Source organism: Opisthocomus hoazin, chromosome 8, assembly GCF_030867145.1.
Source record: "Opisthocomus hoazin isolate bOpiHoa1 chromosome 8, bOpiHoa1.hap1, whole genome shotgun sequence".
NCBI lineage: Eukaryota > Metazoa > Chordata > Aves > Opisthocomiformes > Opisthocomidae > Opisthocomus > Opisthocomus hoazin.
The window spans coordinates 61957992-61972978 of NC_134421.1; the positions used below are offsets into that span (position 1 = coordinate 61957992).

At 39.0% G+C, this 14987-nt stretch overlaps 1 non-coding gene across 1 annotated transcript; it reads left to right on the forward strand.

The window, feature by feature from the left end:
* The first annotated feature begins 6482 nt into the window (after window positions 1–6482).
* LOC142362342 (U6 spliceosomal RNA) lies at window positions 6483–6589 on the forward strand. The gene has a single exon (XR_012764969.1). It is a non-coding gene; the product is annotated as a U6 spliceosomal RNA (small nuclear RNA).
* Window positions 6590–14987: the final 8398 nt, after the last annotated feature.

Genomic DNA, 14987 nt, shown 5'->3' on the forward strand with positions numbered 1-14987 from the left:
TCAGGCTAAGTCATACTGAAGAAGCTTACATAGAAAAATATATATTAAAGGCATATAAAGTGAACATATTTTTCCTGGAGGTTGTATATTGTTTTGTCCTTAAAATTTGTTGGGATTTTGAATGCCATTATGTAGATTGGAAAGAATGGATTATATTGTCTGACTAAAGTAATAGAAAATGCTAGCTCAAAATAGGGAATATACAGCAAATCGTGAAATAAACTCTCAAGGAAAAAGTCTTTTTCTCTTTATAGTATAGTGGAAGCCACTTCTATGAGATCTATTACATATAAAAGCACATCAGATGTTCACAAATCTAAAGTGGCAAAATGGAAACATTTGTAATGTCTTTTTCACTTGATCATAAGGTTTCTCCTACTGTTGACTGAATTAATTGATGAATTAATCTAAATTTTTTCTCCCATTTAAAATTTAGAATGCTATAGCTCTCCCCCCCCCCCCCCAATTATTAAATACAAGCATGTTACTTTTCATGCAGATGCAATTTTATTGCTAAATATTCTGTACTGGCGGGATGAAACTAACTTCTCTCTGGGCCATGGAATTGGCTTTATTTGTCTGGGCTGGGTGGGTTGCTGGGTTTCACAGTTTGCATACTCGAACACAAGCCCCACCATTGCCTAATATACTAGCTACAATATCCTTTCTTTTCCCCTGACTCTGGTTGCCTTGTAAATGTCGCTTTTGTGCAAGAGAGTGTCTCTGACTGGTGAGTACTTTGTGTTCAATTGAAGCTCAACTCTGAGAATCAATTTAATGCTGAACTGACTATAGCAGTTTAATCCATTGGTGACATGATGGTGTTTCTGTTCCACTTTGAACTTGAATCTCTCTTATTTTTTTTAAGAAGATGAGAATCCCATTAGCAGTAGCAGTGAATAATTGCACATCATCTCTCCCTGGGCCTCTCTAACCATTGGAAAGTCTTCCTTCAACATGAGGGATGACAGTAAGAATGGGTCAGTAATCTGTCTCTTTCCTTATCAGGAGATCATTTCTCACTGGAGGTTATTCTGGACAGAACAAATTCAGCCTAAGAATGCGAATACTGTCACCCTCTTACCCTTAATTTTCCAATTAATAGATCATATTTCTTTTAGGATCACTGTATGTTCAAATCCAAACAGCCGCTATCTTCAGAGTAATTTCAGAACTTTTCGTTAGCTGTGAAAAATCCAAGAGAACAGTGATCTACAAATCAACTGTTCCCAAACCTCTCAGCTCATGAGTGACATTGTCCACAGGAACTTTACAACTTGATCTGCTTCTTTCCTCCAATAAATTTCTGCCTTTATTTGTAAAGCTCGGTAGACATGAGCAATTTAAAGTGGTGACCAACAGGCAGACTTTTCTAACCCACTCTGAATTTAAATCCCTTGTATTTCTTTTAAGACATTAATGAGACCAGAAGCAACAACAATAGACAACTGTGCATTAGCACAAATTCATGGTGGCAGGATGCGGGGTGCCATATTATAAGCAACAGATAACAAGGTGATCTGGTCCTCTAGAGTCCTGTCGGGCCCCCACTATAGAGGGTGGGTTGACATGCTTGTTAAAACAAAATATCAGTTATAGGCAAAGCTGTTGTTTTGTTTGGGTTGGGTTGGATTGTGTTGGGATTTTTCTGTGGCTTCTTTTATTATTACTTTGGCAGATGTAGTGTGCGAGAGGCTTTTCCAGGGATTTTTTTGAGCAGTCATGTGTTAACGAAGGATGAGGTACTTCAAGCCATGTATCCCCTGGAAGAGCTTGACATTGGCACTAGAATGAACAATATCCTGACGTTAGATATGTCTAATTTTAAGGGTCTTTAGATACTGGATAATATTTAGAATTATATTTAAATACTTAGTTCTTTAGATTTAAATATTTAGAATACTGATGGACAGATGCTTTACTTTCCATGCCATAAGAGAAACAAAATCTTTTCCTAAACATGGCACTCCAACATGTCACCTGTACTGCAGATCATCTGTAAACCAAAACTATTTGAGATGGTAAGACCAGTGATGGAGATGTCAAGGGACTTCTTACAAACCCATGACAATAGGATAGAAAGATTTTTTGGTAGTTGAACATTTTTGTTCTGGTCATCTGGAAACACTCTTCTTCTTTCAATAATTAAACATCAAATAAACTGTTATCTTCCAAGCATTATAAAAGGGAATGTAAGTGAGACAAAACTAATAGTCTCACCATTACTAATGATAGCCTTTGATAAGGAGACTCATTATTATCCAAACCAATAATTAAAGTAATATTAGAATGATCAAAACCAAACTCATAGAGGCATTAGTTTTGTTTTGTCTAAGAAAGAGAGATATGAAGGGGAAATCATAATAATGGTGCTGTGTTTTGTCAGAGGTTATAGTCGAGGACAATAAGCTATTTTTCTACATGCCTAAACTAAGTAGGAAAGTGAATTAACTCTTACCACAGAAGAATTCAAATTAAATATTAGGAAACACTTTCTAATCATTGTGAAAGTGATCTATTCGAGGTCGTGGAAGAAGGCTGCAAAGTCTCCTTACAGGCTCTTAAAAACATATCAAACAAGGACTCATTCATGAGCACCACAAGGTACTGGATTAGATCATCCATAGTGGCTCCTTTTATATTTTCTGTCTAAACCCTCATTTCAAGATTATTCCTTGGAAGAGTCTTTCCTTCATTACGAATGTAGCAGTTGTGATCACTGAACACAAGTCTGTTCACAAGTGAATACACTGTACACAAGTGAACTATTTAAGAAATTTACCATTTTTCTGTGTAGACTGTTAAAAGATATCTGCATCCAGTATGCTCCAAACTGTCAGACAGGAGGGGGCTGGCCATATTATGTGTGCTGTGCTTTCCGTTTCAACAAAGTGAAGGACAAAATCCTTCAGGCTGTTGCTGGCAGCAGATTTCTAATGAGGACAGAGTATTACAGTGTCTCGCGAAGAGCAGTATTTCAGGGCTCAGGGAGGAACAAGCTCCCTGTTCAGAAGTGGTTGGTAAAATCTCTGATTTCACAGTCTTCCTTTCACCTTGCCTATTTGTATTCTGTTTTGACGCACATAGGAATGACTGACAGTATTTACATACATACATGATGTTTCTGCCGTCCTTCCTCCCTCACCTCTACTTTTAAAACGGTGAGTTCCACACCTTCTTTTTTCTTCTGAAGTTTTGAGCCTAGAAACCTATGAGAATTTTGATTTTTTTATTCTCTTAGTGAAAATATACATACGTAGTTCAAAGTTTGTGAGCAAGACTCCCAGCAAAAGGCAAAATTCTTCTGTCTCAGTCATTCTAGCATAGTCAGGAGTTAATTAATATTGACAAAAAAATGTCCCAAAATAGATGTATTTTTTGAATTACTGTATGTTAATAAGCCATGATGAGAGCATGAGAATCTCAAGTATTCTTTAAAAATCAATATGATAGGAAGCATTTGCCAGGAGAGGTTTTAGAAAAAGATCTAAATGATCTGTACTGTAACCTCATAAAAGTGGTTCATATTTTAGTGTAGCAATGTACTGCAGTGTTAGTCCCAGAAAATATCCCCTTCTAAATACCAAAACATTAGACCATTGAATCAAGAATTATTTTTTGACTTGCATACAGTTTACTGCATATGCAAGCTACAATGAGAATAGCAGGTGGTTATGTTGCAGCTTATGTTTTAAGGAATTCTTGACACAGAATTACATTATATGGAAAAGAGCAATACACAGGTTTCTTTTTCTTTTTCTTGCAGGTATAGTCTACATTGACTTTTTAAGATCTCACTCTCAATTCTAGAAACGCGTGCAGTACAAATACAGGTAATTCCAATCTACAGGAGAATAATATGCCTGTATAACACACTCAAGTTTTGACCCTTAGGCTATATAAATTTATTATTATTTTGTGATTACAACAACTAGCATCTCTATTGTCTTGAGATGTCCATATTATTTTACCGAAAGCACCAAAAATAGTTCTTGCTTTATGAAGCTTTTCCATACACAAAGTTGGAGACACAGAGGAGTATTTACACTGGTGAAAGAAAGATACCCATCTAAGCAAATACACAAATCTGTTAAAAAATAGCCCTTGGGGTTACTATACAGTGAATGCAGAGTCCCTGCACACTGTCAGACCCATCATACATAGTGACTTGTAGCAGAGGATTAGTAAGCCAGATGCTTTCCAAAATATTTTGCTAGTAACGTTACACATATGAGCCCTCCACATAGGTAGATTTCCAGATACATGGTGAAATATTGATGAAATATCTGCCCCTGAGCACACGAACTGCTGGTGAAATTTCTTCAGCAGCGTTAGGCCGTTTACCAAAAATAAGGGAGGCCTGTGGCAGGAAAAGCAAGATCCTCTAAATCCACTTGGACCTAGGGAAAGCCTGGTAGGTAACTGTTTCAGTTCTGTGATTTCTGTCACCCCCTGGAACTGTACTAATTGCTGTGCTACAAAGTTACGTTCCCTTTGCGTCCACTACAGGCAAATGTTTGAATTATTTGCTGAACAGCATCATCAGGGAGAGTGCGGAACACTTCTACCCCTGACTGCAGACCCTGGTGCACCACTTCCAAAACAAGGCTCTAGAGGCAAATGCCTCCTCCAGGTTTATTTTAAAGGGAAGCGGCTGAAGCTATAATTTTAGAGAAAAAAAAATCATTGCAGAGTCCCTTGGGGATCTTGGGTAATGCTCTGTTGAGCCTCTAGTCCTACTCCCAGCCGGGTGGGAGGTTGGCATTCAGATCCTGGCACTGATGTGACCCTGGACATGCTTAAAATTAGAAATTCATGTGCGTGGGCACGTTCAGAGTAAGATGGACATGTAGATGTTGACTTCAGAGCTCCCAAAGTGAGTGGTCAACATGAAAGTTTACTTCAGAGTTTTTCATTTAGACATCTGCATCCTGCCTAGCTTTGAGCAATTTGTCCAGTCCGAGAACCTAAGATCTTGCATGCTTTTTTGCATACACTGCTGGCCCTGAGTAAAAATGAGTATACTGTATTTTCAGAAAGGCAGGCGTGAGCAAATGGTGTACTTTCCTTTGCTAGTTCTGTGACAGGAATGTCCCTCACCAAGGGAGTGAGTTTTTTAACGAAGCACTTCATACTGCTCATTTTATCAGTTTAGTAACTACTGAATCCCAGGACAACCTAATGGCAGTTAGAAAGTTGAGGATTATCTCAGAGAATACTATACAGTAGATATAAAAAAATCCTCAATAAAAGGTTCCCATCTTCTTTCCTATTTAACTTTATACACACTCTTTCATTCATGTCATATTCTGAATGGTTCAGTGAATATTGTCCTTGTCTTCACTTCTCTGAAAAGTATTTTCAGCTGTTGCTTGTTTAGGTTATTAGAAATGTCCTGTTAGAGATTCAAAACTATCAGCTGCCACATCAATAGTTGTGCTGTGTGCTGATACCAGGGTATTTTTCCCTCTCCAGCTAACTTGCGTTCTCATAATCTGGTCTATGTATTTGATATCTATGTTAATGGAAAAAAGGGTGTCTGAAAGCTGAGTTGATGATTACTGAACTAATTAACAGTAATTCTGCTGTCAAAATTAGATATTAGCGAAGCTGACTTGCAAATATGTTAAACAGATTTCAGCTGAACATAGAGCTCTAGCACTTAGCTTTTGTAGTTTAGATCTAGACATATATTTTCAGATGATTATCTCTGTACTTGGTGGTATATACATCAAGGTCATCTAAACCCACTTTTGCAGTTGCACCAGGCAGAGGTCTGCCTGGAGCTAGTCAATATTTAGAGCAAAAGATTAACCTATGCCATTTGTACATGTCTGGCCACTTGTTATGGAATGCACTACTGTAACCTCTTTGGGTACAAGGGGATATAGCATGTAGCAGATGGTATCTAAATGGTTTGGGTTCATTCTTTCATTTGGGAAGTTAACAGTTTTGCACAATATTCATTAGTGGGCACTTTCTGAAACTCTAGTTATATTAACTCTACTGACCTGTCAAATTTGGAGTTTGATTAATTTTGCCAATTTAAAATTCCCGTTGGAGCTTCACCTAGTATGTTTCATTTCCTCTAATAAAATATTGTTTAGAATTGATTCATGCAGTGAAAAAACTCATATTTCACTCCACAGTAATTTCTTTAAGGGGAAAGTGACTCTTTTAGTGGTTTTGGCTGGTGAAGTGCCTTGAAGTCATTTTGAAGCTTAAGCATTGGGAGCTCGGGACCAGATCCAAAAGTCGAGGTATAAGAGGAGCACTTGACCTAAATAGCGTTAAAGATGGCGGGAAGTTCCTGTCCCCAGGTCTCAGACACAGTAACTGTGCATGCTCCCAGTTCAAAGCAGCTAAGTCTCCACTGATGGCTTGTTGAGCCTGAGCAATAGTTAGACTTTATTGCTTCTTTGCATGGATGTATTCTCCTTTGGAAACAAACTGCTCTAGTAGAACCGATGAAACCTAGTTTTGTGCTCGCTTCAGCAGCATATATACTAAAATTGAAAAGATGCAGAGAAGATTAGTGTGGCCCCTGCTCAAGGATGACACACAAATTAGTGAAGCCCAAGTAACCAGCAATAGGGTGAGAGGAAATGGCCTCAGGCTGTGTCAGGGGAGGTTTAGGTTGGATAGTAGGAAAAATTTCTTTACTGAAAGAGTGGTCAGGCATTGGAACAGGTTGCCCAGGGAGGTGGTGGAGTCCCCATCCCTGGAGCTGTTACAAAAATGTGTAGATATGGCACTTCAGGACATGGTTTAGCAGGCATGGCGGTGTTGTGTGGACGGTTGGACTTGATGATTTTAGAGGTCTTTTCAAGTCTTAATGATTCTATGATTCTGTGATTCTATGGTTCTATGATTCTGTGCCTTTGTAGCCTGTATAATAAATATATCAAAGATCTCTAGATCCTTCCTGCCCCAAGCCCTCTGCTTCCTACAGGCCTTACCAATACCCCCAATTTCCTCCTCAGGTTATTACCCATGGCCTTCCTGAGAAGCGGTTGAGATAAGGCTATGGCATTATCATTTGCATCTGCAGTACTAGAATAGGAAAAAAGCTTCCTGTGTGTCTTAATATGTAGGAGGTAGAACTGGCTTCCAGGCTAATAGTAAGAGTTGTAAAATGCAAACAATTAAATTTAAAATTAAGATTACCATGACTAAAGGATTTCATTTGCAGAACAGGATTTTAGCTGTAATTTGGCATTTGACTCACAGTGAAGATGACAATTTACAAACTCGAGAATAATAAAAACTGCCTCTGGAATTATTTTTTTTTTTTTTTACCTCTTGTTGCAACACATTAGGCACATACATTATTTATCATTGTGTGGATCTCATCTTGACAAACTCCAAAGCCTTGACCCAGTCACATTTTCTACTCTGATTAGACTGCAGCAGGAGATAATTATTCCAGGAACATCTCTGTGGTGGGGTTTCACAGCTGTTACAATCTGCTAAAACAACTGAGTTAACATAAACACTGACAATAAAGAAAACCAAAGGAGCTCCGTGTTTTGCCATGTCTTCTTCTCTGGAGATATTCAAAATCCGCCTGGACAAGGTCCTGTGCAACCTGCTGTAGGTGAACCTGCTTTGGCAGGGGTCTAACTAGATGATCCCCAGAGGTCCCTTCCAGCCCCTACCATTCTGTGATTCTGTGTGATTTCTTGCCAGCAGATCCTTCAGAGTACTGAGAAAAGGTAAGCACTGAGAGCATAGCCTAACTCATTCTCCAAGACTGCTTGGGTGTCTGCACACAAATACAACCAAACCGACTCAGTGTGAAAAGAGAGGTAAGGAGATTTCTGAGATCCCCTTGAGAAGAAATGTGTGCTTCTTCCAGAACCTGCCTGTGCCAGGAACAAAATTGGGTTCTGCTTAAACTCAGTTTACACCACTTGACCACTGCCTCGTTGGAGCAGAACTGTTACAGGTACTGACATAAAGTGGTCTGAATGGCCAAAACCGGATACCATGGCCACAGTTTGCAGAAATTGCTGCCGCTAATGCTGGGAGATGGTGCTGATTCTGGGACCCCTTCCCAGCCAAGCATCAAAGAAGAAAAGTAGAGCTGACTTCCACAAGTGAAACAACAGTTCAGTATTCAATTTCATCTTAACTTGGGTTAGGAGAAAGCAAGCAGTCATATTATAAACCCCAAGTCTCATTCCTAGCAAATATAAATTCCTTACAGGAATACAGAAGATATGTATACTTTTTTTTATTAAAAATGACAAGATGTGGACAATGAGAAGGGGTTTTTTCTTCACTCTGTTACATCAGTTTTACTCTGGAGTAGCTCAATGGGCTCAGTGGCATCAAGCTGACAGACATAGTCAAGAATCAAGCTTTGGGTTAATGAGCTCTCATGGGCTTGCCTGGTAAGAAAGTAATTTTTGGAACAAGAACATGAGGTATCTGAATACATGCAATATTCTCTCTGTTCTATTGTTCCGCTTGGAGCTGGGTCTAATGTACACAAGGTGAGAGCTAGCAGAACTGCGTAAAGAGGCTTCAGAACATGGTTACCAGGAAAGTCAAGTGACTTATCTGTCTAAAAACTAATCATAGAATCAAAGAATAATTTATTTTCATCTGCTGAACTACTAGTATCCCTATTTCTGAACAAGGCATATAGTGTAAGTCATATTCTGAAAAATGTAGTATGAGAATTAAGTTTTTAGTTTATTTACAGAAGTGAATTTTCTGAATTCCTGACTGAATCCAAGCTGGCACTTTTTTCCCTCTTTCCCAGACTTTAAGAGTGGAGATTTGGCTTGTTTCTAACAATATAATCTCTTTCATTAAATGCTGAGGAATCACAGTATAAATAGGAATCTATTACACGCTGAGAAATAGATGCAATTTGGTATTTGGATGATAGGTAAACAGTTTGGTTAAGAAGGGTATCCTTCCTTCCTTTCTCCCTAGTATCTTCTGGATCAGTTCCCATGTTGAGAGGAAGGAAAAAAACATTGGAACAGAAGGTAGTCTACAAGGAGCTAGAATAGAATAGAGTAGTGTAGAGTAGTATACAGTACAATACAAGATTTCAGTTGGAAGGGACCTACAGTGATGATCTAGTCCAACTGCCTGACCACCTCAGGGCTGACTGAAAGTTAAAGCACGTTATTAAGGGCATTGTCCAAATGCCTTTTAAGCACTGACAGGCTCTGGGCATCGACCACCTCTCTAGGAAACCTGTTCCAGGGTTTGACCGCCCTCTCTGTAAAGAAATGCTTCTCAATGTCCAGTCTGAACCTCCCTGGGCACAGCTTTGAACCATTCCCACACGTCCTATTGCTGGATCCCAGGGAGAGGAGCTCAGCACCTCTCCCTCCGCTTGCCCTCCTCAGGAAGCTGTAGAGAGCAATGATGTGCATCGCCTCCCTGGCACTGGCCTTCCTGGTGTGGACCAGGCTGCCCACGCAGTTCTTTTCTCTGTTTCCATCACTGTTAATGTGCGAGGAATATGAGCCTGTTGCCACCCCCCTCTCACTTCATCAGGACCTGTCCCTGCTCCTTTTAAAGCCAATAACAGAAGACACACATCTCATTTGCTCTCAGAGGTGCTTTATATGGTTCTGTACATGTGAAGGGCCTGAGTGCCCCTGACATTCAGGTACAAATATCTTTTGCAGTCACCAGCTCTGTGTTTTGTCTCAGTAAAGTTTCTAAGAGTCCCTCATAAAGCAGTGTATGGATGGACAATATTTTGACACATATCTTAATTAAAAATAAGCAATTTCCCAACTGGGGGGGGTGGGTGGGAAGACTGTGCCAACAATTTACATCTAACAAGAATTTCACTGACCTTAAACACACAATGTTTGTAAGAAAAGAAGTTTCCTTTGAGAATCTGAATGTAAAAAAGTTTCTTTAATAGAGTGTCATAAAGCTGTCCCAAATGGGAGATTACAAGACACTGGCTTGCAAAAAATCCCATTAATGGCCCTTAAAAAATTCCCTTTTAATAGATTAAATCTGTCTGTTATAGACCCTTTTAATGCTTAGCTCTGTAAAATAACCTACAGGAACTCTCCGTTTTACTATTTCAAGTAAGAGAAAAACTTGATGTTGGAAACTGTTAGTCACCACAAAATTTGTTACCAGTTCTGAAGATTTGGTCTGCTGGATGTGATGCAGAATTTTAATGTCAATAAGCATTTTCCCACTAATTTAATCAGCTTCTGCATCTGAACATTTGTAGATTCCCAAGTATGTTTTTTGCTGTTGCTAATCATGAAGACAGTTTTCTAGCTCTTGTTTTTAACAAATGCCTCTGCTCAGTGAGGAATTTTTAAGGAGAAATAGATGATGAAGTAAATATAACCCCGGAAACCACTGTCTCAAAAATTTAATGTTCTGTGACATGGCATCATACAGAGTCCAAGGTCCAGAATTACCCTAGCTTAACCTAAGCTGTAGAATTAAATAGGGAACACTGAAATCTGTGTGTGAACAAGTACTCCAGTCCAATACTGGTTTTATTTCTTTTTTGATATAAATTGATTCAGAATATTTAAAGTAGATTCAATTAATTCAAAACAATAACGTTCACACAAAAAAAGCACACTTATTTAATTAAACTGGTTAAACAGATAAGATTTTTTTAATTATATTAATTAAAGAAAAGTAATAGGAAGCAGGTAGAAAATCTCCTTAACTCCTGTTCAGGCAATAGAAGCACTGTTATAGATGCAAGACAGTTTGGCTTCAGACCCCAAAGGGTTATCAGCAGTGTCTCCACTTCAAGAAGTCTTGAAATGATTGATGTAAATTTTTACATTGCAGAAGAAATAAAGATATTTTGAAAGTAACCTGTGTGTCCCTTCTCATACAAGTCAAGTTTTTAAAGCAGAGTACCTTGCCACTGGCAAGCTGTGCTCCGCTGGAGCAGGGCTGCGAACCTTTGCTGCCCCGAACATCCTCACGCACTCCCTGCCGGACACATGCGAAGGTTGACACAAAAGCATGAAACACATCCAAATGCTGTATTGCCAAGCACAAAGACATTAATTCACAAACTCTACACCCTCTCTTTTCCTGCATACTCTTAGACTCAACAGGGCCACGTGGGCAAGATTTGTGCTTGTAATAGCACATAATTTACCGGGAAGGAAAAATAACAAAGACAATATTGCTTGCCACCCCCACCCCCCACCCCCCGCCCCCACACTGCTCATTGGTTGATTTTGGTTTTTTTCACCTGCTCATCCTTTTTCTTGAGTGGGGAATGGAGTATTGCTGTTACGGATGGTGATCTATCTACCTCAGTTCTCTTAAATATAAAAATATCACATTTTTTCCAAAGTATCTGTGAACTGCAAATAGCAGGAAGGTGGAAAAATGTTCTGGGAAAATCAGTATGTGCTTACCTCTCTCCCATCTGCCCAGGGCATTTGTTTTGGCTACTGTCAGCCACAGGATATCAGGCTCAGTGGACTTTTGTTCATATCTTACAGCACACACATATGTCCTCATAAAGTGCACATCCTCTTGCCGTTATGTGTTTACTGAGGTGCTTCTGTAAGTTTTCTGCTGGTGAATATTTGCCTTACCCAAAATGTACAGCAAAGCTAACAACAGGCATTTTGAAGATGCTTTGTGTTGCAAAAATGTAATTAATGCACATATTTCATGGTTTGGAGCATCTGGTTTTCTGTGTGCATATATATATACCCATTCTCAGACTTGACTGTGGTCTTCAGAGTGAAGTCAAAGTAAAGCTTCCAGTCTGTCAGGTCAAATGTATTTATGAATATTTCAGCTTTACAGTGTCTAAGGACTGTCTTCATTAAAAATCACACATACATACAAAACAGAAAAAGTGTAATTTACAGTATTATGAACGGTTTGACCAACTAGTGATTGAATGACTTGGAAATTTAATTTTATGAACTTTTTTTTTTTAATGCAGATTTCAATCAGTTACCATGAGCAAGACTTTTCGGTGGCTTTCATAGAAAAGGTCAAAGTAACGTGTAAAAGCAAAGTATGTTCACTGTTTTTTCTTTCACTGGTTGTCATTTGACCTCAGATACCCAGGCTCCAGAAGACTGAAGGTTTTATTTTGTGTAAAAGTTTTCTAATAGATTCTTTGGGCTGTATACTGTCCCTCTCTTCCAATATTGAATTAATAAATTCTAAGCTTTAAGTGAATTCTGAACTTGATCAAATGAACCGCCTTGCTGTGTCCTACCAGGGTAACTGAAAGTAGGACTTAGACAAGCGTCAGCCCAGAATCTGCATTAGTGAGGTGACCAGAACATTTTCATTCAGTCTTTCATTCCAAGAATAAGGTGTTGATACAAAGTAAGAGACAAAAGGATACGGTTTATTTTTTTTGTTTGGATGATTGGTTGGTGGGTTGCTTTGGTTTGTTTTTTTTTCCCAAATAAGAACAACAATACCAGGCACCAACCCTGTCTTAGCAGAGATGAATAAAATAGAACAAATACACCTGCAACAGGATACAAAAAAATATTAATAACAAATGTGTACAAGCAGTGAATAAACCAGACCTATCCATCCTGTTTGAATGAATACAATGTCCTTCTTCTTTATACACAGTTGAATACAGTAACCTAAAAATACCAAACAAAAATCCATTTCTATGCTTGTGTCAATATGATGGTGCTATAGTAAACTAATTTGCTAATCTGAATCCCAGCTGGAGGTTTCCACTTAGTGCCTGGAAGAGTATGTGGTTTCTTGAAATGACTGAGATACATACCAGTGAGGGAAAAAGACTCCCAGGATGTTATTAGTCCCCCATCTCACGAAAGTTAGGACTTAAGCTCACTGTCATCATCACTTCCTAATAGAGAACTGAAAAAACTAGGTGACTGTCTGAACCTCCAGACACCTTGAAAATTAAATATTCTATTGATTGTTGCAAGAGCTCTGCAGGTGGGAATTTCAGACAGCCTTAGAAATTCCACTGGGCAGATCCCGTTGTGTCAAATCCAAATTATTTGCTTAAATCTATTGATTAATGTCATGGGTGAAATGTCACATAGATTCTTGCTGTAGGATCATTCAAACTGTATGTGGATAAAACATATAAATAGTCAATAGAAAATGTTCCTACCAATGCAGAAATCATCATGCAGGACAGCTCTTTGATAAGGTATTTCGGAAGTGTTTTGTATGTAGTTAAGACAATCAATAACAATTTATTACACATGCGCTGAAGTGGTCACATACAACCACAGGCTAGCTAGATTATACGAAATGAGCAAAACAGCAAATCAGGGACAGTCACTCAATCCAGCTGAAGATGCTGCTGTGAGGACCCTTGCAACAGAGACTCCTCTTGCCACCTGACAGCCACAATCCCCTATGCCATATGCATCACCCTATGATACAGTAAAAAAAAAATTAATTTCTACACAATGAATTCTGTCTGTGAGTGTCTGTGCAACACCAGCACCCAGCTGATGGAACCTGACGGCAAGAAAGAATATGGATTTTTTGTAGTAAGTGAGCAGTAAAGAAAAGCAGCACTCTGAGTACTCTTCAGGGTGTCGAGACCGAGATTCACAAGAAAAGTCTAGCACTAGATCAGGCTTCCCAGAGAGGCTACACAGCCTCCTTCTGTGAAGGTTTTTAAGATGCAGGATAAAGCTTTGAACAGCCTGATCTGACTTCAGAGCTGACCCTACTTTGAGCAGGAGGTTGGCCTAGAGAGCTCCTGATGTCCTCCCATCTGATTTTTCTTATGGTCCTGTGATCAGAATATGGAAGAAACATAAGATGAGGTTTACGTCTGTATCAGAGGTGAAAGCTCCACACAGAATTAAAATGGAGACTCCTCAGAGTAAAGAAGCTCTGAATGCTGTTGCTCAGTGACAGTATGCAGAAGGGAGAGAGCAGTGGATGATGACCGAACCCCCTGGGACACCTATAGACACCTGGATCACCAACAAAAGGCCAGATCCTAAAAGTTGAAAGGGGGCAACAGTTAAAAAAAATGACAAGTCAAGGAGATGCAAGAATGTGGGAGAGGCTCATGTAACTTGGAAATGAAAATTCTGTGTAGATGGCAAGGAGCAAGAGAAGGATAAACAGATGAAATTGGGGAAGGAGGGAAGAAAAACAGGAAATATTTTACTATACCCCTCACCAGAGTGTCTAGGCATCTAGTCAAGGTTATTTCACAGAAGTGTCAAATGTCTTTGTGGAACATCATGAAAGTCCTTTGACTTGGTACAGACTTTTCGTTCACATTAAGAAAGCTGATTATATTTAGGTATTGACTTAAAATACAATAGAGTTCCCAACAGTGCCTGGGATAAATTTCAAGTCTGTTTTATAGCCTTAGCTGTACTAAAGCCAAAAGAGGATATTAGAAAAGAGCTAATTATAATTATTACTCTGAGAGACAATGATAATATCAAAGACATTTCAATGTTCACCCATTTCAGAGGACCTCATAAAGTTCAGGAAAAAGTCTGACTCAGTTAATAACGGGAAACCTTTTCAAAAGTACGAAAGTCATTTTGGAGCCTGAGTGACTTAGGTCCGCTGTATACCCAGAGGAAGAACTGGCCGAAAGGACACGAGTCAACCTTATAGAGCATGGATGGATGCATTAGGAACTTGGGAATAAACATTTGTTATTATTTTAAAGTGCAGTAATATTTGTTCTACCCATCACTTGCTTCTGTGAACAATAGTTTAGATGATAGACGCAAAGTTGATTTGTGCTGAACTACAGTAATTTATTCTTGTAAGGAATACTGTGCAACCCTCAGAAAAACAGAGGCTGTGACACAATTCAGTGGTCTGCAAGTAGGAAATATATTGGACCTATGATTCAGGAGGTCTAAGGTATAAAGTTTAGTCCCTGAGCGGTGTAGCCCAAGATACACTGGTTTCCAAAGTATTTTCCTGTGCTCCCCTTTCTCCTCCCCTGCTTTTCCACAGGCATGTTCAAAGTCTACACCTCCTTCAGTGGGGGAAGGAGA